Here is a 23,598-nt window from a genome sequence, read left to right on the forward strand (position 1 = left end):
ACATGACCCCTGAACTTGCAGAGTGACTCACAGGAGGAAAACCTGGCTCTAGGGAACTTGGGTGGATTAGAGCAGGCACTGAGCATCTTGGCCCTTTCTTTGGAGGGAGATATATTCTATATATAACTGGACAGCAGGTATGCCTTTCATTTCTTTGGAGCAAGCCACTCTCTCTACATTCCAAGGCTGCTTACTGGACAAACTTTTTGAACAAGTAGTGTGGAATGCAGACTAGACAGTGCCTCTGCTTATCAGGCATATGGAAATGTGAGACCCTGCAGAATTTTCTCCCAACAGGCACTTACTCATTTCTAACAGCTACATACTCCTTATTTCCTTCATGGTCTTCTTCTCCACTAGCCTGTAAACTCAAGACACTTCTCATCTTAATTTAATTCTTGTCTATATTATTCATTAATAAAACAAAATCTGGCACATAAAGGATGTACAATAAAGTTTTTGCTGGACAAATAAAAGAATCAGTGGCAAAATATACAAGAACTAATCAAAATGCCAAAACAGGCAGATGATTAAGAAATTAAATAAATGAACAAGATGCACTGCTTTACAACAAACAAAATATAATACTGGACTTTTTAATAATATTTGATACCTTGGGGAAATATTTAAGTTAAGTAAAAACAAAGTATTTAACCTGTATATTGAAGATTATTTCAAGTTGTAAAGAAACACACACCACCACATTTCTATAGGAAAATCATGAAGGAAAATGCACCAAAAGTTGAAGAGTTTTTAAATGGGCTAATTATAAGTTACTTTTACTTTCTATCCTTTCCCCTTCATTTTTCACATTTTCTGTAATTTGTATGTACTTTTTTAATAATCAGGAAAAGCAAACATCCTTATTTTGAAGTCTTTATTATTTCATAAAATGAAAAAAAAAGAAATAAAAATGAAGAAAAAGAAACGCCAGCAGCCTGAAAGTACAGACGCTGTTTGAATCACCTCCACCAAGTTCAGAAATCCTCTCCACACCCTTAGAAGCAGGAAATTCTGGTGGAGCTCATGGTGGATAGCTCAGGGTCAATATTCTTCAGACAATGGATAATGAGGGTGATCAACAGCACTGAAAGAGAAGGAGGGATATTAATGCATTAACTCTGTCTTCACGTTTTCGAAGAGAGGGTTTCTCTGAGGATGCTGTCAGGATGGGCTGAAAACTAAATTCACGACTACGTCACTCCTTCTACTCCAACAAACATATATGCAGGCTCCCTGTCCATGTGCAAACTCCACCAGCATGCCCAATTCCCACATCACCATGTAAATAAATGCCAAAGTGACAGGTAGTTAGATTTAGATTACAATTTATATTTATTTATAAGTAAGAACTATGACTAAAATGTTGTGGTCACTTCAGCCCCACGTGTAACTCTTGTCCCTAGCCGATGAGAATGATCACAGTAAGGATTTCGATGCTCTTCTTCACACCTTCATTCAACAAATATAAACTGAGCACCCTCAACAATCCAGGGTCCCTCCTTCAAGGAACTTCTAATCTATTGAGGAGACAACATGTACACCTAAACAACCATACCTACAAAATGTGATTACTGTTTTCTGAATTTATCATTTATGAGGATACTTGTTATTCACTCATTAGTATTACTTTTGTTTTCCATTTTTTTCCATGTTTTTATTTTCCTTTTTAAATTTGTTCTTTTTAACTCAATATCATTGAAGAGTACATTCTGAGCAATTCTATGGGCCAGGAGCTGTGCTGTTGACATAGGGCCACAAAGATGAGTGAGACTAGGCATTCACAGCCTAATGAAGGAGATCATAGGCTTTCCTTAAAAGTCTTTGTGAAGAGAAAAGTTAGTTTCTCAGAATCAAGATATAGTTTTACAAACAAGAAGGAGAATTTTGAGATCTTTCTTTTGGAACTAAACCTTTATTCTATAACTAAAATTTTATTCGCATTATCTCTAACCTCCCTTCCAAACTTCTCAGTTCAATGAGTCTTCTTTCTCTTCATCCGGAGATCCTCCTGCAGGAATTGAACAACAGGAATGCTACGTTTGTGAACATGTGAAAGGCAAAGGAGGTGGAGGCTTCCAGTGGATAGTCTCCTGATGGGCAAAGGCCACGCTAGAGTAAGCCTTGATTTAAGAAACAGAGAAATCCAGAGGATCTCATCTTGGTGTGTGCCACTGGGGACACATCAGTCCCTAATGTTAGGGTGAATTAATTTCATGATCCATTTATAATTCAGCTTGATGAGATGACACGGCTGAGGAAACAGGAGTCATGATAGAGAAAAAAGTCCAATGAAGAGATAAAATTGGAAGAAATGGATGGTGTCTGGGAACAGGAAAAGACATTAAGGAGAAACACCACTGGACACTTAGGAGAGAAAGTGGAAGCAGGGCTCCAGTATGACTTTCACCTCACCTATGCACATTTGCCTTCCTGGGCCCCCTCCTTCATAAAAAATATTAATGTTACATTTTACTATTATGTAAGGATAAAAATGAATAGAAGCCAGGCTGGATTCATTATTATGTCAGCATTATTAATATAATCATTTTTTCTCCTGATTTTAAAAAGAATTAAAGCTGAAACATTTTATAGGCTCCTAAAAAGTATAGTGGGCTGTAGGCACTGCTCCTTCCATGTTGAATGGATAAGTCAGCCCTGTGTGGAAGCTCACCAGACACAGAGACTAGCGGCATAAAAGTAGTGATTCCCCATGATTCAAACTTTGGTGATTTTACTTATGATCTATTCTGGGCTTTGCTCATGTTATGTGTTGGGTCAGAGACTGAGCCCTGGGTGACCTCTGGTCTGAGTCTACAGGAAGCTCCTGTTTTACTCCTACACCAGAAATCAGGCCTGTCTTCTTGATTTAGGGCAGCTTAGTTCCTCTGCTATCCTGCATGCTACAGAAAACAATCCGTGAAAAACAATCTACAGGTCACTTACAAGAGGAATTTAGCATATCGGAAATTTCTGTTGAGGCCGTCAATTGCTTTCATGTCTTCTGGAGTCAATTCAAAGTCAAAAACCTGAAATAAAGGACAGGATCACATTAAACTCTCCCCTGAGGCAGCTGGCTTCTACCTGGGAACTTGAGGACTTTCCAGCTGGATGGAGGTAAGGAGAGTGTCCAGGGAAGCCTTCCCTGTCCTCAACTTCCAGGTGTAGTGGCCTGAGAATGCTTCTGCCTGGGTTCCCACCATCTCCTTCCCCACTCCTTCTCCTTCTCTCTCCACTTCACAAAAGAAAAGCTAACAAGTCATCAATTCCAAATCTTTCCAAGTGAATTGCTTTTGACAGACAGGAAAAATATCCCCTTTTTCCAAACAAAGGGACAGTTGGACAATCTGGACAGAATACCTGTTTACTTGACCCAACTTTAGTCAGATTTTTCCTTCCCCACAACCCTCTAGAATTTGACTGCCTTGAACTTAAGCAAGTGTTAGGAGGAAGAGCAACCCCCTGTTAGGTCGTCTCCAAGAATCTGTCGCCCTTCAGAAAAAGCATTCCCTGATCAACTGTCTGACCACACCACCTACTCATGCCAACCCCCAAACACCGTTCTCTCTATAGTAGTGTTTACTCTTCCCTATAAAAGAAAACTCTTTCTTACTGATCTTTGGGACACTTATAGATCTTACATTCAGAGAGTTCTCCCTTTTGAAGAAAGTCTATCTTATTTAAGTCCAGTTTTGTTTTTATTTGACGAGGCATAGCCTCTTATGGAGAGTACAAATCTTTGGTAAGAAATATGAAAGTGGGAAGCTCATTATTTCACCCTGGGAAAACTTCATGGAAAACCCAGAGCTTTATCTTTCTATCTGTCTGTCTATCTATTATTTATCTATCTATCTATCTATCTATCTATCTATCTACCTATCTATCTGTCATCTACTTGTCCACCTGTCATTCATCTTAAGAATATACTTCAGAAGTTATTTGGTTGTTATAGGGATATGTATTAACATGTTGAGTTGCTAAAATAAAATAAAATAAAAAAACATGTTGAGTTGAATTCAAACAGAAAATGGGTATTTTTTGTGATAGGTTTAACAACGAGATTTAGATTTATGTATCTGAAATTTTCATAAATTGAATGAACTAAATCTATAGCTCCAAGGTTTTAGAGCAAATACATTATAAATAATATGCTTTGAATGTCATCTCTTGCATATACTAAACTCATGATGAAATTTTTAGCTGTCACCTTAAAATGGGATAGAGCTTAAGTAGTTTTTCACAATTGTCATGGGGTTCACAACAAAATAAATTGAAGACCACTGATTGATCTAAGGGACCAGGAGATGTGTGAGGGAGAACTTAGGGAAAAACTTTACTTATTCATTTGTTAATTTGGTCCATCTATAAACTTATTTATCCAGCTTCCTACCTCACAGGAGCTCTTCTGGAGAAAATATTCTAAAAGATGACCCAGAAGGAGTCACTACCTTTAGGGTCTCACAGTCTAGAAACCACAGTGACATGTAAACAAACAATTTTAGTTTAATAAGGAAAAACTCACTAACAGTGCCATGGTGGTCAACAACTGTGCTGGGGTGTCTCAATAGTTTAACAAAGCATCCAATCCTATTTGGTTTGATATTGACATACAAATAGGGGGTCATCAGGTAGAGAAGTTGAAGAAGAGGGACCAGGGTTTTAAAAGTTCTCTAGTGCATGGAAGGAATCCAACCACTGACAAAAAAATAAAGATGAAATATGCTAAGTGTCACACAACTAGGAAGCAGCAAAGCCAGGCCTAGGGGCCATAAAACTTAGGACTCTGAGGCCAGTGCTTTCTTCCTACCCTTCCAAGCTGCCCCCATAGCACACAGGGGAGAGACGCACAGCAATGAATGAACAGGGGTTGGTTCTGAAAGGCAAGAGAGATGGCCCCCAGTACAGCACCCATTCCTCACTCTGGAGAGACTGTCCGGCCTGTACCTGGAAGTTCTCTTTGATTCTCTTCTCATTGAAGCTCTTAGCCAGGACCACCACCCCCCGCTGCAGCTGGTAGCACAGGGCAACCTGGCCTGGGCTTCGATTGTGTTTCTTGGCAATGGCATTCAAGATTGGATCCTCCAAGAGATACGGACTATCCCTTTCCACCCTGAAAACAAATCAAAGAACATATATTTGAAGGGTGTAGGACTGAACATCTAGAGTAACGTTTTCCCTAAATTCCTCAGATAATTGACAGAAATAGGTACAAAATGATATGTTTAAAAAAGAGTTTCATGAATATTTGCAGATATTCATTCATAATTGTACCAAACTGGAAACAACTAATATTTCCATTGACAAGTGAATGGAGAAACAATTTGTGGTATTTACGTCCATGTGATGGAATATTACTCAGCAGTAAAACGGATTGAATTAGATACCTGTAAAAACGTGGATAAATCTAACAGATGTTGTGCTGAGCCCAAGAAGCTGGACACAAAGGAGTACGTACTCTATGACTTCTTTTATATGTGAAGTACTGGCACACACCAAGCTAATCTAAGTTGAAAAAGGAAATCAGAAGGATAGCTGTCTTGGGGTGAGGAAGAATTGTCCGTAAAGGAACACAAAAGAGCTTTGTTGGGAGATAGAATTGTTCTGTTTCATGATAGGGGTCAGGTTATATAGTACATCCATTTGTCAAGATTTATGCATGACAAACGGTATAAATTTTACCATTAAATCACTTTAAAAAATCATGTTTAGAGTGTGGTTTGGAGTAGGTGGACATATAGAGGCAACAGAATGAAAGAATGCTAGTGATGGTTGAAGTCCAGGGATGGTACCTGGGAATTGACTACACAATTTCTTTTTTTATTTAGGTAACATTGGTTTATAACATTATATGAATTTCAGGTGTGCATCATTATATTTTTATCTCTGTGTAGATTAAATCATATTCACCACCCAAAGACTAATTACCATCCATCACCATATACATGCGCCCTGACACCAATTTCACCCTCCTCTCTTCCCCCCCTTCCGCTCTGGTAACCACCAATCTAAACTCTGTATCTATGTATTTGTGTGTTGTTGTTGTTGTTTTCATCTTGTACTAATAAGTGAGATCATACAGTATTTGAATTTCTCCATCTGACTTATTTCACTTAGCATAATATCCTTAAGGTCCATCCACGTTGTCGCAAATGGCAAGATTTCATCTTTTTCATGGCTGAGTACGATTCTGTTATGTATATATACCACATCTTCTTTATCCATTCATCCATTGATCACTACACTATTGTGTTCACTTTTTGATGTTTGAACTCTTCCATAATAGAATGTTAAAACTTAAAAAAAAGTGTTTCTTCAAGAATAGAGTTGCTGACATAGGTTAACTCTACTAATCTTATTACCAGTTTGGGTCTCTATGGGACCCCAGGGCACTGTAGGCAACTACAACGATGTCCTTGGACTGGCAGAACTCCAGCAGTTTGCTCTGGTTGAAGGGTGACATTCCACCTGTGAGTTGCCAAGAACAAAAGGTATCAGAATACATGAGCCAATAACATGTAAATTTGAAAAGTCCTTTGAAGGAATATCTAATACTAAATTAATATATATACTATATGTTTCAGATTGGTACTTTTTCCCATGCACCTTCTGAAACACTTTCAAATGCTGTTGGTTTTCAGAAATGATCAAGCAATTCTCTTCTATTTTTACTAGTATTTAAAATGACTAAACACTCATACATGAGATTTTGGCCTGTAAATGTCATTTTCTACTGGAAGAAACCAAGATTCCTTAGAAAAATGGCTGATTCCTGGTCTGGGCAAAAAGCTGCAAATTGAGCCTAGAACATCTTACACTCTAGAAAGTGAAGAAGATAGGAAAGACCATGAGGCATGTCAAAGGACTCAGGAGCTCACTTGAAGACGCAATAAAACGGTGACGATCTGATCATCAATAAGAAAAGTAACTACATTGTAAGGAAAACATCATATTTGTTAAAATTCATGAACTCACAATGACATACAAATGTGATCAAGTCTTTAGATGTAACCTCCAATTTACAGGGGTACAAAACACAGTATGATATCAAACTGTCTCACAGTGATCAATCAGTAATATCAATTGTGTGGAAAAAGTTAAGGGAAAAAAGCCTTAGTTTCTTTCACAAATAAATTGGAGAGAAAGAGAAAAAGAAGAAGGAGGAGGAGGAGGGGGAGAAGGAGAGGAAAAATGGAGGGACATATTTTAACTTATTTTGAATTATTTTCTACAAATAGATTTCTAGAAATGAAATAACTCAGACAAAGAGTATAAATATTTGAATGGTTTCGCATAATTTTCTGTTTTACAAAAAAGCTACACAGCTTTACAATGTCACAGTGTTTAAAAATTGGCAGCGCTGGGTGTTATTCCTAGAAGGTATTTCTTTTCATTATGATTTCTCCATTTCCTCACTTATCACTCCTTTGCTTTTCTCTCTGGCTTTTTCTCTCACCTCTGTGTAGCTGTTCCTGAGAGGTTTCCATGAACTCCATGTCATTAAATCCAATAACTGTTTCCATCCATACTGGGATTGGCTGCTCCTCAGCAGGACCCACCCTATGGCTCACACAAACATGTTCATCCCTCTTCTTTGGCTTTCCTAACACCACACTCTCCTCATTTTCTCTCTCCCTGTCTGGGAACTCCTCTTCAATCTCCTAACAAGTGCCTCTTGGCCTGATCCTTAAATGTTGACTTTCCTGCCCTCTTCCTGTTCATTCTATGAACTTTCCCAGGAAAGAAAATCCACATGTGAGTTTAATTACCATCCATAAAGCAACGACTCCAAAATCTGTACCACCAGCCCTGACCTCCTTCCTGAGCTCCAGACCACTATTGCCATGTTCCAACTCAGCATCTCCACTTGGATGTCTCATTGGAACATCAAATCCACCTCTGAAGAATTGAAACAATACTCTTCCCATGCCACTCAATCTGTTCCTTCTTTGGCATTTCCTATGGCAGTAAAAGCAACAACCATTACAGAGTTGACATCGAGTCAGAAACTTGGAGACTGTTACTTAAGGAAGAGAGTGTGAAGAGCAGATATCAAAGAAGCCCTGGTGGGCTCCAGGCTCACCTGGTTGCAGACAGGCCTGTACTTGAGCCCTGGCTTGTTCAGGATCATCTCCAGCTGTTTGTGATTGAAATTGGACACCCTGATGGACTTGGTTAAACCTGCATCTTTACACTTCTCCCGGCCTGGGGAGGAGGGAAGTGTGTGGTAAGCCTGTCGTGTACTTTGGTCCATTCATTGGACATTGAACACTTTACACTCAGGAAATCTTTTTCACATATATCACAACTTGACTGAACCCATTTTATCACTTGAATACATTATTTGCTAATGTCCTTTATTGGTAGGCACACATACTTTGTCTTCTTTGTTCTATTACATGCACACCCAGGATGATAAATAGACATGACGATGCTTTTCAATTCCAGTCCCTCCCCCATGCTTGTGCCTATATTAGATGCTGTTAGGCATCTAATAGTTCTTTAGCAAACAGTGTCAGAGGCAAGGGCAAAGAGAAATTCTCAGGTTTTCCTAGTAGAGGGTATGGCTGCTTCCTCTTTCCTAGAATGGTGAAAGATGTGGTGGGAAGGGCTACATAAGGGCAGGCTTCACTCTCCCTCCACAGTTGCTCTTCTGCTGAGTCAGACACAGTTTTCCCTCCCTCCACGGGCCTGTTTGTCCATCCTGGGATGGAGCTCTAACTCCTCTTGAATTTGCTCTTAGATCCTCTTATAGGGCTCTCAGGCACAACCTGATCAGTGGGGCAAAGAAACCCCTACTTAGAACCATGGAAGTTTAGCCCTAGAGGTCATCCCGTTCAGATTCCTTCCTTTACAGATGACAACACCATGGTACCAGGGAGTGCTGCAATGTGGCCGAGGGCAGACAACCGATTGGGCCAGAACCCATTTCTTCTCAGTCCCCATCCAGTAATTTCTATCTTGTTGCCCTGCACTTCTTGGGTGTCAGACTCACCACTTACCTCCCATGTGTCACGAAAATCCACTATGTCTAAAATAATTTCCCCACTGGCATCCTTCAGCACAAGCTCCTCCCCAGGCTGGAATACATAAAGGAGAGATCATGAAAGGGTTTGTTTTTTTAAAAAAAAATGACCTTCCTGGTGCTAAGGAGCTTGGTCACAAAACCTTCAAGAGGCTAATCCAAGTGTTTGTGTGTCTATGTGTGTGTGTGTGTTGGATAAGAGAAGACATGGGGGTAAGGAAGATCAGATGCACCTGAGAGACTGTAGCAAAGTGCTTCTCCTCCAGTGACCTCCACCCTCCTATCCACACACACCCCTGAAATTCTCTAAGAATGAATTCTCCTACAGTTGGAATTGATTTTATTTCCTAGGGAGAGGCTGGGTTGGATGACAGGACTTACCTTTACTATTGAGCAATGTGCTTTAGCTTCAGTTTATGATAACCTAACTCAGAGATAATGAAGATATCAGGTGTGCTCAGTGAATGTCCACTGTAATGAGATGTTGGAGCAGGGAAGCCCAGAGGAGCCCAGTTGTGTAACGTGGACCATCCCTGAGTACCTCACTCTTGATTGGGACTGAGAGGTCCATATGGGAGGAACTGTTCCCCTATTAAGGTGGGGATTTCCCATTGTGTCTCTGCAGTCTATTGTAACTCAACTTCCTTGAGGACTCTAATCTCTAACAGACAACGGACAGAAGCATATCACTTAGACATGTAAGGTGATGTCCTCAACTCTTTGAGATGAAGGCAGTGAGATCATTGAATTTCAACCTTTCTGAAGTCTATGGGATGAGGATAAAAAAAATCTTGATGCTGAAGTGACACAGCTGTCAAGCAGACTCATAAATCATTTAGCAATTCCATCCACCACACTCAAACCTACCACTCTCAGTAAAAACCCAGAAAACCCAGACGGAATGAGAGAATGGAAGTGCAACAGCAGTGAGGAAATACTCCTGTTCATAACAAGAAAAGCAGAAGCTGACCTTCAGAGCAAAAGGAAAATGAATGATGAAGAGATCGACATAGTCCAGTCCAAGTTTCTTCAGTGATTTTTCCAGGGCTGGTCGCACCAATTCTTGCCGAAGGAAAGTAAGCCAAAGCTGCAGTGACCAAAAGAAATTAAAAAATGGCTTATGATTTCACACATTTGGGGACCCAAATGAAACCTCATAGTTAAAATATTGAGAAGTGAGAACAAACCACTGTGGTGGTCTAAAAATAAGAAGCCCTGAGGCTAAAGTTTAGTGGCTTAGTGTAAATGAGCTCCTTAATGGGATTCTGAGATTTATTTGAGTGACTCTAAGAAAAATGTGAATAATGGTTAAATGGCCCAGGAAAAGCAGCCTAAGTGTTTCAAGGATTAGAAAAGTCATCCCTAGAAGGAGAGTCAAGAAATGTCAGGCAAGGGGAAATGGAACCTACTGTCCCATATAATAAATACCTGGAAATAGTTCTGCTGAGGGGCCCACATTCTCAGAACCATGTTACCACTGATGTTGAATATCATTCTGTAGAGACCTTAGCTCTCTTGACCTTGGAAGCAGGGTTTTCCACCTCAGAAAATTTTACACACTTCAGTAAACTCAATGCTGACTTGAAACAAGTATTGCCTAGTCTAGTTCCCTTTTCTGAATAATATGTCAGCCTCACTTGGATGTGAACTGAGAGAATCTGCTGAAGAATAAAAGGAGTGGACTCACTCCACAGTGGCTCAGTCCATCCATACAACAGATGAAGAAGAAAACTATCATTACTCGTGCTTCACATATGAATGCTGACTGATGTTCAGAGATGTTGAGCAACAGGGTCCCACCCTTAACATATTTCAGGGCAAAGCAAGCCTTTTCTGTTTTCTATTTTTCTATAATGGGCCTCTACAGTGTTAGGAGATAAATAAATTATTCAAACCAAGATCAAAGTTTTTTTTCAAAATAACATATCTATGATGACAGCAACCTCTTGTCACTCCGCCCACAGCACCTTGGTGGTGTAGAATATGTCCTCTCTCTTCACAGTACCATCCGCCATCTTCTCTCGGAGGGTTTTGCCAATCTCCTCCTCATTTTGATAGAAGTATGCGGCGTCGATGTGACGGAAACCTACATCAATAGCCACTTTGGTGGCCTCTCCAGCCTTGTTCTTAGGAACCTATAAAATATGAATAAGGAGGGTTGCAAATCTGATTCAGGGAGAAGCTATTTATTTCCTTCATAGCATTTTTACCAGGTGTTTCTCCATGTCACCTATTCTCCTGTTTGATGGTGCAAGCCTTGGTAACAAACCTGTCCTCAGGGGGCACAGACTAAACTCCAATATGACCTCTAATCTGAAATGAGTTAGTGAAACGGCCTTCACTGTAGAACATGGACAATCAAGTCTCAGTCAATAAAGAATTCGTTGTAAGGAAGTAACTAACAGGAAAACTTCCGACACTTGGAGAAAACATCTGAAGATATAGATAGAGACAGATATAGATATAGATGTAGATGTAGACCATATAGATATAGATATAGATATAGATATAGATATAGATATAGATATAGATATAGATATAGATATAGATATAGATACCAGAATCTATTTTTGGCTTAGAATTGGAAATGAATCCATAATACTCCTCCTCCATCCAGTTTCCACCCAACTGGGCTCTTAAGTCTTTCATGATTGTTTTTTTATCCTTCATTCACCAGGTTCTCTCATCCAACATTTACACAACACACAAGCATTAAGTGCCTCCTGTGTGCCTGATATTGTGCTAGACCCTGAAGCCCTGAGGATTTAACATTAACAAAAGAAACCTGCTTAAAACTCCTAAAAGAAAACATGTTGATAAAGCTCCTTGACTTTGGTCTTGGCAATCATATTTTGGATTTGATACCAAAAGCAAAGGTAATAAATGCAAAAGTAAACAGGTGGGAATACATCAAAATAAAAAGCTTCCACACAGCAAAGGAAACCATCAACAAAATTAAATAACAACCAATGGAATTGGAGAAAATATTTGCAAATCACATATCTGATAGGGGGTCAATATTCTAAATCTACAAAGAACCCATACAACTGAATAGCAAAACAATAAACAACCCAATTTAAAAATAGGTAAAGGATATGAAGAGACATTTTTCCAAAGAAGACATACAAATAGCAAATGGGTACCTGAAAACCTGCTCAACATCACCAATCACTAGGGAAATGCAAAGGAAAACCACGAGATATCACCTCTCACCTGTTAGGATGGTCATTATCAAAAAGACAAGAGATAACAAATGCTGGCAAGGATGTGGAGAAAAGGGAACCCTTGTATACTGTTGGTGGGAATGTAAATTGGTGCAGCCTCTGAGGAAAACAGTGTGGAGATGCCTCTGTAAATGAAAGATAGAATTACCACATGATCCAGCAATTCCACTTCTGGGTATTTTTTTAGAGGAAACAAAATCATTATCTCAAAGAGATGCATGTACTCCCATGTTCATTTCAGCATTATTTCCAATAGCCAAAGTATGAAAACAACCTATGTGTCCATCGATGGATAAATGGATAAATAATACGTGGGTTATATATATACAATGGAATATTACTTGGCTTTGAACAAGAAGGAAAGCTTGTCATTTTCAACAATATGGATGAAGCTGAAGGGTATTATACTAAGTGAAATAAGTTAGACAGAGAAAGACAAATACTGCACAGTGGAATCTGAAAAACAATTGAGTTCATAGAAACAGAGGGTAGAAAAGTAGTTGCCAGGGGCTGGGGGTGGGGGAAAAAGGGAGATGTTGGTAAAATGGTAAAATGGTACAAACTTTCAGCTACAAAACAAATAAGGTCTGGGGATCGGATGTATAACATGGTAACTACAGTTGATAACAGTGTATTGTATAATTTAATTTTGCTAAGAGAATAGAATTTAAACATCTCCACCAGGAAAAAAAAGATGAATATGTGAAGTGAAGGATATGTTAAACTTGATGGGGGGATCTTTTCACAATGTATACATATGTCAAATCAAATCTCATCTCTTACACTTTAATCATCTTAGAATTTTATTTGTCAGTTTTACCTCAATAAAGCTGAAAAAAATTTAAAAAATAATGTGTACCAATTGGATTAAAGGGAGAAGAGTAGTTAATTTTCAGGAAGGTTATGAGGAGGATTAAATGAGAAACATACTATATAGAGTACATTATTGTGATAGTCATAGTTGTCTCTCTGCCTATATCTGCTTGGCACTCAACATATCCGTGTACACTGACCTAGACTTCCAACTGGGAGCAACTATGACTCTGCCTGGGGGATTTCTATCACCACCAGAGTCTTCAGGAGATGCTCTCGATATTTAGGTAAAGAGGAGGTCTTGTCCACTGGTTGCTACTTAACCTCTATACTTGATCATGGCTGTACTTACATGATGGGCCCATGAATGAAGTAGCCATGTTGGAAGGAATTGGGACCATGCATGGGCCAACTGCATGGGCTACTTCTCACCAAGGCTGTTTGAGCTCCCGCTACTTTGACATCAGTGACCTGTCAGCAGCAGCAGGGACTGACACTGAGTCTTGGTAAAGAACCATTTCTCCTGGAAACAAACCAGCCCCTGGGTGGTGAGCTGATCATATTAAACTCTCGATCTAACTGGGGATGGAAGCAGCAATTCATCTTTACTGAAACTGATCACATTCTACGTATGAGTTGCCATCTATTTTCCCAGTCCCTCAGTCAGCGTTACTATGTAAGAGCTACAGAGAGTTGGGTTTATCATTATAGGATCCCATGTAACATTGCCTACTTGTTGTATTCTCTGTGGTCCTTTTCTATCTTTAACAACAGTAATAAAAGTTGGATATAACCTAGGTAAGACATACTTTATCCTTAAGCTATAATGGTGAATACCTTGGATAATTACGATGTTGCAAGCAAACTGGCCCGGTCTGACAGCTATTAGCTATTGATATTTCATGTCATAGCTCTACCAAGATAGAGTGTATTGGTCTCTGTAATTATGGGGGCAATCCCTCGCAAACACCCCCAAAACTGCCCCTACCTCACTGTGACCAGAGTTTGACTCTTTTAGCATGTTGCAGTCGACCATGTGGATGTGTGAAGAATACATTTGGTGGGATGCACAATTCTGTCTCCATTGTCACTTTATGCCTCCTAAGTCTTCTTTTCTAAACACCTAAAACTTGGGATAATATTGGCTTCTGATATGACAAAATATTGCAGTGATGGAAACTTTGGCAAATTCTTTGGCAAACACTTAGAGCCCCTGAAACCTACAGCAAAGCTGCTACAAAGCAGTCCTTTCCTCCTATGCCTACTGCCCGTCAGGAGTTTCTAACAAAGAGCAGAGTGACTCTGACTGAGGCAGCAGATGAGTGCAGGGAGAGCAGCCTCAGCTTTGATTTTACATGTGTAAGAAAAAAAATAATAATAGTAAACCTAGGAGAGTTGTTGAGGAATTGAAGACAATGCACGGAAAGTACTTAAAATACATGGTAAGCATTCAATATATGTTAAATAAACAAAATAATATAACTTTAAGCCACCCTCAAAATCCCCATCCTCGGAATCCCCATAGTTAACAGCTTTTCATCCCACTTAGTGCAATGTTAGAGATGGTGAAATGGAGGTTCAAATGAGTCATTTCAAATCAACAAGAGTGTACTAGGCATGGAGAGCGGGTCTGCTGACCACGCTTCCAGGCTGTTTGCATTCAACCCTCCAATCCCCTGGGCTCCACTTACTTCATCTGAAGCAAAAGTGCCAAATCCAAGCACAGGCATAAAGTTCCCATCATTCAGTGTCACAGAACAACTATGGTTGAGGTCCATTGCTGTCCACAGTCCTGGATAACCTGACTCTGTCTTTCCTTCCTTTCCCTAACTGTGAACCGAGTAGGAGACAAGGCTCCAGCATTCTTTATTTCTACTAATAACAAGATAGTGGGGCTGGGATTTCAGACGCCAGTGATTTCAAAGTGAAACTAGAATCAAGCCACTGCCTGTTTTATAATTCTTTCATGTCTCTACAGGCATATCTTACAGGAATAGAATGCAGAAATGTTATGCATGCTACAGGAGTTTGAATTTTCTCTTCAGTATTGCTCATCCTTAACTCTTAAGTTAAAAATAAATTTAACCATGTCAATTTGTCCTTGATAATTACATCAGACTTACCTTACAAGGAGCAAAATAATCAGTAGATTGGTCATTTCTAAATATGAATTCCACTGTAAGACTTTAGTTAAATACCTCACCCTTCATTTTGTCAAAAATCCCATCAATAAGATTTATTCAGAATTTCTTGAACAAAGACTAACTCCTACGCCCAGCGTACATATAACAAAATGCCTCAGGAGCCCCACTGCTAATTCTATTATCTTTTTTCTTACATCAAGATCTCATTTCCCCTTCTGATTTCCGTGTCTTGCTTCTTTGAATCTTTGTGGCAAGAAAAAACTATTATTGTGCATCAACAGTATGCTGCTCCTTTGGGGATACTAGGGCAGGCTCTGACTTATAGGATAGACTATATATCACAGAGGGCCTAGGCTGGACATTTAGAATTCTCCAGCCTCCCAAGATTCACTGGCTTGTCCATTGGGACTTGTGCGTGACCAATCTGGATAAATGGAATTGGCGGGCATTCAAACATTCCCCATTTATAGAATCAGGCTGAACAAGAAAACCGTATGTCAAGAGACCTCAGGATTTCCTGGTCCTGGAGGAGTGGGTACCCTGGAGTTATAAATAAGTAATGCTTGTGTTCACCAGTAAATAATTGCTTGATTTTTCTGCTCACTCATTCCCTACAAGAGAATTGTCAGTGTACAGAAAACAGCAAATATTTGCTGAGCAAAGGGTACATTAAGTTTTAAAAAAATAAAATACAGTTATGTTGCCAGCAGTACTCATCCCTTGGGTGTGACCCATTTTGTCTAATGAATTCTCTGGGGGAGAGTGGGGTCATGTGGTGTTCTGTGGGAGCAAAAATAGAGTACGCTTGTGCTTGACACAGGTTTATGGGTGTGGAGTCGGGGGTTGAGGGGCTGTGCAGGCCAAAGTCAGACTGCATTGCTTTGGAAAAGGCAGGAGATGGTAGAGGTTGTATGGGAGGAGAGATGGAAGGGAGGGAGGGTGGAGAGAGGATATGAGGCACTGTTTTTGCCCTGGGAGGAATTTGGGGGAATAAACAGAGACATTTGAGGAGATATTTATAAAGTTCGAATTAGGGTGTTTGATGAAATTCATAACCCATGGAATTTGAAGTAAAATCTACTTCACTCACTATTGTGTCAGAGGAGTTCTGTCTGAAGAACAAAATGTGCCCTGAATGTAGCCTCAAGACAAGTGAAGGAAAAGCTGAGCCTCTTTAGGAGATCACTACCTCCACTGCATCATTTTGTATTTTATTATAACTCAATACAATCCAACCCTTAGAATTGACTGGGGCTCCTGCTCTCAGAGGATGACTTAGCAACTTCCACAGATTGTGAAACTCCTGGCTGGTGTGTAGTGCAGGGAGTTGTAAAGAGAAAATTTTCATCAACGGCTGCTTCAGTTAGGATACAACCAAGTCAAAAAAACCTATGGGTTTAAGCCTCACAGAAATGTGTTATGCCCATAACAAGAAGTCCAGCTTCTTGGGAAGGGCTAGCTCTGGGTCAGCCTAGGGACATCCAACATCTTCTCCTATATTCTCTTGGCTCTTTCTTCTTGTGTGTATTGGCATCACCCTTGGGCTGGGGGAAGACAGTGCAGCAATATTAGACATCACAATGCAACAGGACATATCCAGTCGAAGGAGAGGGGCCACCTGTTTTAAGAAGTGAGGGAACCTCTCTTAGAAGCCCCCCAGCACAGTTCCCCTCATGTGTCAGTGGCCAGGATTGGGTCACAATCCTCTTCCCAAGGTGATTACATGTCAAGGGCAATGGAGTGAACATGAGTGACCTAATCCAACCATTTGGAGTACAATGGGTGTTGGGAAGGCAAACACCTTGACCACTGAAATCATAGTGACAGCCAGATGTTCTATAGATTAGAAATTTGAGATCTTGGCCACACTTAGAACTGCTTAGTGAGCTTTTAAAACATAGGGATACCTAGACTTTACTACAGTCAAATGAACGAGAATTTCCAGTTGGTGTGGGTCTCAGCTTCAGAGAAAAGTGTTCACATAAATAAAAGCAGATCGATTGTCTTGGTTGTAAAGCCATTTGTCCTGTATTATTGGTCCAATGACAGACTAAGAGGTGACAGAGCCAGGAGACCTCACCCTGCACCAATCTGTTTAAAGGACAAGTGTAGAGAGAATGAGTGGAGTCTGACTTAACTTCAATTTAATGTATTAGTTAATCTGATTGGAATACGTAAACTTCATGGGAATTGAAAGGATGAAAAGGAGAAAAAAAGGCTCAGTGATTACAATTCATGATGAATCAAGGACCTGGTGGATTGTCGTGTAGTTGAAACCACAGAGTAAGAAAATGGATCAAGGTGAAGTGTGTTAAAGGTACAATTTCAGAGCTAAAACAGTTCTCAGAAGTTAACATGGGAATAGTTCCCTCATGTAGTCTAGCTACAAGTAGAAACTCTCAGGAGTTGAGACATCAGAACACTGAGAAGCTTGAGTTGTCTGCATGAACAAAGATGATGTCAGCACATCCTGAGAAGGAATTATAAACAAAGACCATGAAGGGAGTGCACTGAGAAGTGGGTAAGATAATAGGGTCAAGATGATATCAGCCTTAAAAGAACAGTTTCCTGCATCCTTCTTTCTAAGGAATTTTATATCCAGATGCAATGGGCTGTTGTCTGACCCTTCCCCTATTCTAACCTTTGATCTGGTCACATTGCATTCTGAGTATTAGATTCCAAACCAATGGTCAATTTCAGTCCTCATCTTACTTGTTCTATTAGTAGCATTTGACTCTTCTCCTTGAAACAGTTCCTCCACTTGCCTTCCAAGGTAGAACCATCTCCCACTTTCCCAATGGGTGAGTGCTAGAACTACTGAAAACATGGCAGCTGCTGTTGTATCCCTCAGAAAAGAGGGATATCACCCTGATATCTCCCTCCAATTCTAGTCTCTCATCAGTGCCTCCAAATACCCAAACCTAGCTGGAAATCAGGAGGCAGGGAAGCCAGGATGCAGCCTGCAGAGATCAGCTCTGATCCATAAACAGTTATGGCTGCAGGAAAAGGGTAAGGAAGTGCTCTGAGGGCCAGCAGTGTAGCATCAATCAACTAAGCTGGTCCTGGCCCAGCATCCTGAACTGGGTATTGATGAAATATAGCCTCCTTTTTGTAGGAAAGGATAAAGTTTCCTCTATCCTGCTAGGTTCTTTTGGATGGTCTATTAATTAAATGGCCATAAGGTAAATTAACAGGAGAAAAACAAATTTCAATTGTGTATATACAGGAGCCCCATAAAGACATGAGAGTCTCCCCAACAGTCAGACAATTGAGGCTTGTATGCCATCCTGAGCTAAGGAAAAGGCTTTAGGGGTCTGGGGCTTCAAAGGGAATGAAGACAATTCACAGGAAGATGGGAAGAGCAAACGTTTGGTAAACAAATATTCCTCATACCACACAGAGACGATGGGATACAGAGAGGACTTTGAACAAACTGGCCCCGCCAGGCTCCCCACCAGCCTGCCACACCTAGCCCATACTCTTTGAGGTTGTCTCTGGTGATAGTTCTCTTCCCGTTCCAGGCCTTCTATCTAAATTCTTTTAAGCAGTTAGAGGGGGAAGTAAAAAGCTCTTCCTGAGTCTTTGGGGCCTTGACTGAGTTCAGCTCAAAGGAATCCACATGCTAAAATGGCACATTTTGCGGAGGCTCATTCTGAACCCCTTCATTTTGTACTCCATGCAGATGGGGCCAGAACATCGGATTATGTATTAGAATGTAAACTGAGTGGGGTAACTAAAATATGTTAAAATTTACTTCCAGGGAAATGCTCAAATTCTTTAGCATTCACAAGATTCAGGTCACCTTTGCCAAAAGTGGGGATTAGCACAGGCGGCGTTACATAAAATGTCCTAACCAGAATTCAGATCAGCAAATATTTACTCAGTCTCTCACACATGCAAAACACTGTTCCTAATTTTTTTTTGGAGATCATGCACGTAAGAACAAGTCTAAGAGTTTTGAAATTTTCCTATGCACGGCAACATCCTCAAATCTTTCCCTGGCACTAAAATAATGACCTCCTTTGAAACAAGGACGTTGGGGTAGTTATTGCTGGATCTTGTCCCCTAGTTCCTAGTCCCTAGTCCCGGGAGTAAACTCCTTCCCAAACTACAGCCTAAAAGACCAAGGATTACACTGTGGATTACGGCACAGAAAAACTTCAGGAACTGGAGTGCTGATGGCTCCACCATCTATAGGTTATAACACCCTTGGCCAGGGGAGCCCAGTAGACTGAACATCTGGCTTTTCTAAGCTGCAGAGTTTGGGCTAGCCTAGGATTCCGCATTCTTCACCACGGTCTTCCTAAGAATCCACATTATGGATTTTGTGCATGGCATTTGCTGGCAGATGAACCACAAAAAGAAGACATTCAGACTTCAGACAGTGGAGCCACCTCTTCAACACCAAGAGCCAGCTGATTTCAGCATCCTGAGTTTTCTGCTCTCCCAGACCTTATATGATGCATGAACTTTAGAAAGAGAAGAGACATCCAGACTCAAAAAGAAAGTAATCAGGAGACACACTGAAGACTTGAGGAGCCCCAGGTCTCCTGCCCCACACCCAAGAGTGCCTATCCAGACTAGGAACAGAGCCTGTAGGGCAGCTGCTTGGAACTATGACCATCACTGTTCCTAGTGTTCATGCCACAGGAAGGTGAGACCAATCCTACAACAATAGGAATAGTAATTACAACAGCAGTATTTACTGATATTTTTCAGCAACTTTATTGAGGTGTCATTTACAGATCACGAAATTCACCCATTCCAAATGTATATTTCAATGAATTTTAGTAAATTGATAGAGTTTTGCAATCATCACCACTATCTTGTTTCAGAACACTTCCATCATCCCTAAAAAGTCCCCTAGTGTCCATTGGAAGACAATTATTGCTCCCAAACCCCAGCTCTAAGCAACCTCTAACCCCATTTCTGTCTATAGAGTTCTGCCTCTCCCGCAAATTTCATAGAAATGGAATCACAAAATACGTAGTCTTTTACGTTTGGCTTCTTTCACTTAGCAACATGTTTTTCAGATTCATCCATGTGGCTGCATGTACCAATAGTTAGTTCCTTTTCATTGTTGAGAAGTACCCCATTGTACGTATGTATCACATTGCATTTCTCCATTCACTGGTTAATGGCATTTGGATGGTTTCCATTTTTTGGCTATGATGAATAACAACGTTGCCATGAACATTTGCATACAAGTCTTGTGTGAACCGTAAGTTTTCACTTCTCCTGGGTGGATAATTAGGATGATACATAGGACTGAGATTGCTAGGTTGCATAAGTGTATGTTTAACTTGTCAAGAAACTGCCAAACCGATTCCCAAGTTGTTACACAATTTATTTTCCAAAGCACAGTGTACGAAGTTTTCCCTCTTCAGTCCCCTGGCCTGAGAAAGCAGCCTTACCCTGTGGTTTGTTTGTTTTGTTGTTTATGCCCACTGGTACTCCTAAGTTGAGCACGTCCAGCACCCAGGCCACGATACAGAGGAGGCAAAAAGAAATCCCAGAGAACTCACTACCCAGTCATTTCTCAAATCCCGAGGTCTAGGTCCCAAAACAGTCTGCTTTCTTTGATCTACCTTACAGACTCTTCTAACATTTTTAGGCGTGATAAGCAGGGCAGAATACTGCAATGGGACACTCCACCTCTTTTGGAGCCAGAAGCTGGTGTAGCCGTGAAGAGCATGAGCCACTTTGGAGTCACACTGCCTCAGTTCACACCCTGGCCCTGTCACTTCCTAACTGAGGGACCTGGGGCTTTAGCTCCCTGATTGGTAAAGTGGGGATGTTTGAGGAATAAATAAATTAGTGCATGTAAGATCCTTGGGATGGTTTTGAGCATGCGGTAAACATATAAAGCTGCTATTACTCAATTGTCTGAAGCTAAAACCAGTGTTCTTGGCCACTACGCTCTCCGGCAACGACAGCCACGAGAGCCATTGATATTCTCAGGCCTATAGTCGAGATCATCTCCTCTGTCGCAGAACTAGACGCGGGCAGTAACTGTAGGTGACCTGCGCTTATAGTTTTACAATTCACATTCCGCACCCCACATAAGGTCGATTTCTCATTGATGTTACGTTCTTGTTCACTGTTCGATCCTTACTACCTCGCTCAGCACCAGGCATATAATATGAATTCAGCAAATATTTGCTGATTGACTAATATAATAGTGTCACATTCCTCTCAGTCACGTTGCCTGGAAACCTCACAGTCATCTTGCAATCGTAGAGTAGGAGAGTTTAAAAAGAGCTGAATATTCAACCAGAATGAAAATGCTTTAGAGTAATGGTGATGATAGCTAACATTTACAGAATGTTTAGAGAGGAAAAATTTTTAACTTCTTCCCTTTACCCTCCTAGGTTCTTTGGCTGGGATCCTGCAAATTAGACTGACGAAAGACAGATTCACCAGAGAAAAACAAAAACAGTCTATTAACACGTGCATCAAGTACACACACAGGAGAACACAGTGATGAGTAATGTTAAGCTAGAACTTAAGCTTAGGGAGCATCTTAGCAAAAGAACAATACATTTTGTAGAGAAGTAACAATACAAAGGAAAAAGGGGAAGGTAAATATGTGGGAATATATAGGGGAACTAATGGCAGATGAGGGCTAGTTAGTGAGGTTTGTTGTGTAGAGTCCTCTGGTGCCATCTGTCGGCTGATGAAGGTCTAGAGTTGTCTCCAGTGATGAAGAATCTTTCTGCCCTTCCTGATGGGGGGAGGGCAGAGAGCTTTTATTCTATCTGATGCTTCTCAATTGCCTTCAGCTCAAAACAATCCTTATGCCAAAGTGGAATATTTTGGAGTGGATACCCTGAACCCCTTCAAGTGTTTAATATGTGCCATGTATATTAACTCACAACAATGTCATTCAGTAGAAACTATAATTATCATCGTCTTATAGGTGACGAAACTGAGTCTTGGAAGAAAAGTGACTTGCCCAGAGGCACGCAGGAGCTGCCCCAATCCAGTGTTTGTTTGTTTTGAGTTTTTAAAAACAGACCTCAGGTGACTACACTCAGAACAATGTTCATTGTAATCTCTAGTTCAGGACATGTTGTCATCATTGGCCCATGCAGAGTACTCTTTTATTTTGTTTGTTCTTTATTCATTTTAATAATCATGTAATGCAGACCTGAACTCGATTCAGTGTTTGGTTCACCTTATGGAACTATAATTTCATAATTTAAAGTCCACAGCGGGTTAGTGAATTTTCCAGGGTCACTCATCTCTCTCATGGAGCCAGCGCTAAAACCCACTTTTCCTGAGTTCTCGCCTGGTAATATTTTCTTCCCCTCCTTCCTCTTCATATCTTTTCTATTTCCTTCATTCATTTTCCTCTCTCCTTCTTGTTTTTCCCTGACTCTTATTCTTCCCGCTTATTCTCTAGAATTGGTGAAGAGAGAAGGAAGTAGATGGTCTAGACAAGCAGAGACGTAACTGGGCAGTGCTCATCAGCCAACTAATAAATGTCCAAGCAGCCCATGAGAAAGGAGAGGCTCTATTATCAATCCCATTGGTGTTCAGTTAGTGTTGAATGATATTTTTCCACCAGAGACCATCAGGATTAGAAAGGGCCATATAGGTCACGGACATCAACCACCCCACTGGTACTAAGCTTGCCTTTGGCATCCTTTCCAGAGTGTCATCAAATGATGCTTGAATCTCTTCAATGACAGAGGACACTTCCTTTCGGGGCAATTTATTCCCTATTTGGGTACCTCTAACTACAATATCATTCTTTCTAGTGTTTAGCACAAATCTGTTTCCCTATAGCTGTCATTTTTTGGTCTTAGTTTGAATAAATGGAACTAAAAGGAATAAATCTGATCCTGTTTTCCTCAAAGAGTGATTCATAGATAACCTGTACCAGAATCTCAGGCTGTGCCCTATTAAAATGCAGATCTGTGGTCTATGTCCCTAACTTACTGCCTCAGCATACGTGGGGGTGAGACCTAGGGATCCTTACACTAGACAAGCACCTCCAAGTAAGTGGTATAGACCCCCACAGCTTGGCAGAACTGCTGTCGAGCCAGCCTTGAACAGGAAATCCATTACGATATGTGCATATCTACCTACCCACTCTGAGTTGTTTCTTCTTCTGCAAATCAACTCGTCTTCCTTTAGGTATTCTTTATACTAAATTTGGAGTCCTTTCATTATTCTGGTTGCTCTCTTTCAATGTATTTCCTCTACTTTCCCATTTTGTGACATCTGCAAATTTGATGAACATATTCTCTAAACTCTCATCCTTTATAAACAAAGTAGGGTAAGGACAGAAACCTGTGGCACTTTACAGAAAACCTGTCTATAGGCCAACTTCCTAAAGCCAAGATAAAGTTCAAATACACTGTAGGTCTATTGCATCTCCTTGTTCCAT

The 23,598-nt window shown here is 40.5% G+C and overlaps 1 pseudogene; it reads right to left on the bottom strand.

Moving 5' to 3' along the window:
- Nucleotides 1-868: 868 nt before the first annotated feature.
- LOC131398720 (aldo-keto reductase family 1 member C15-like) lies at nucleotides 869-14,837 on the bottom strand (annotated as a pseudogene).
- Between the last annotated feature and the right edge of the window lie 8,761 nt (nucleotides 14,838-23,598).

Source organism: Diceros bicornis, chromosome 36 (genome assembly GCF_020826845.1).
Source record: "Diceros bicornis minor isolate mBicDic1 chromosome 36, mDicBic1.mat.cur, whole genome shotgun sequence".
NCBI lineage: Eukaryota > Metazoa > Chordata > Mammalia > Perissodactyla > Rhinocerotidae > Diceros > Diceros bicornis.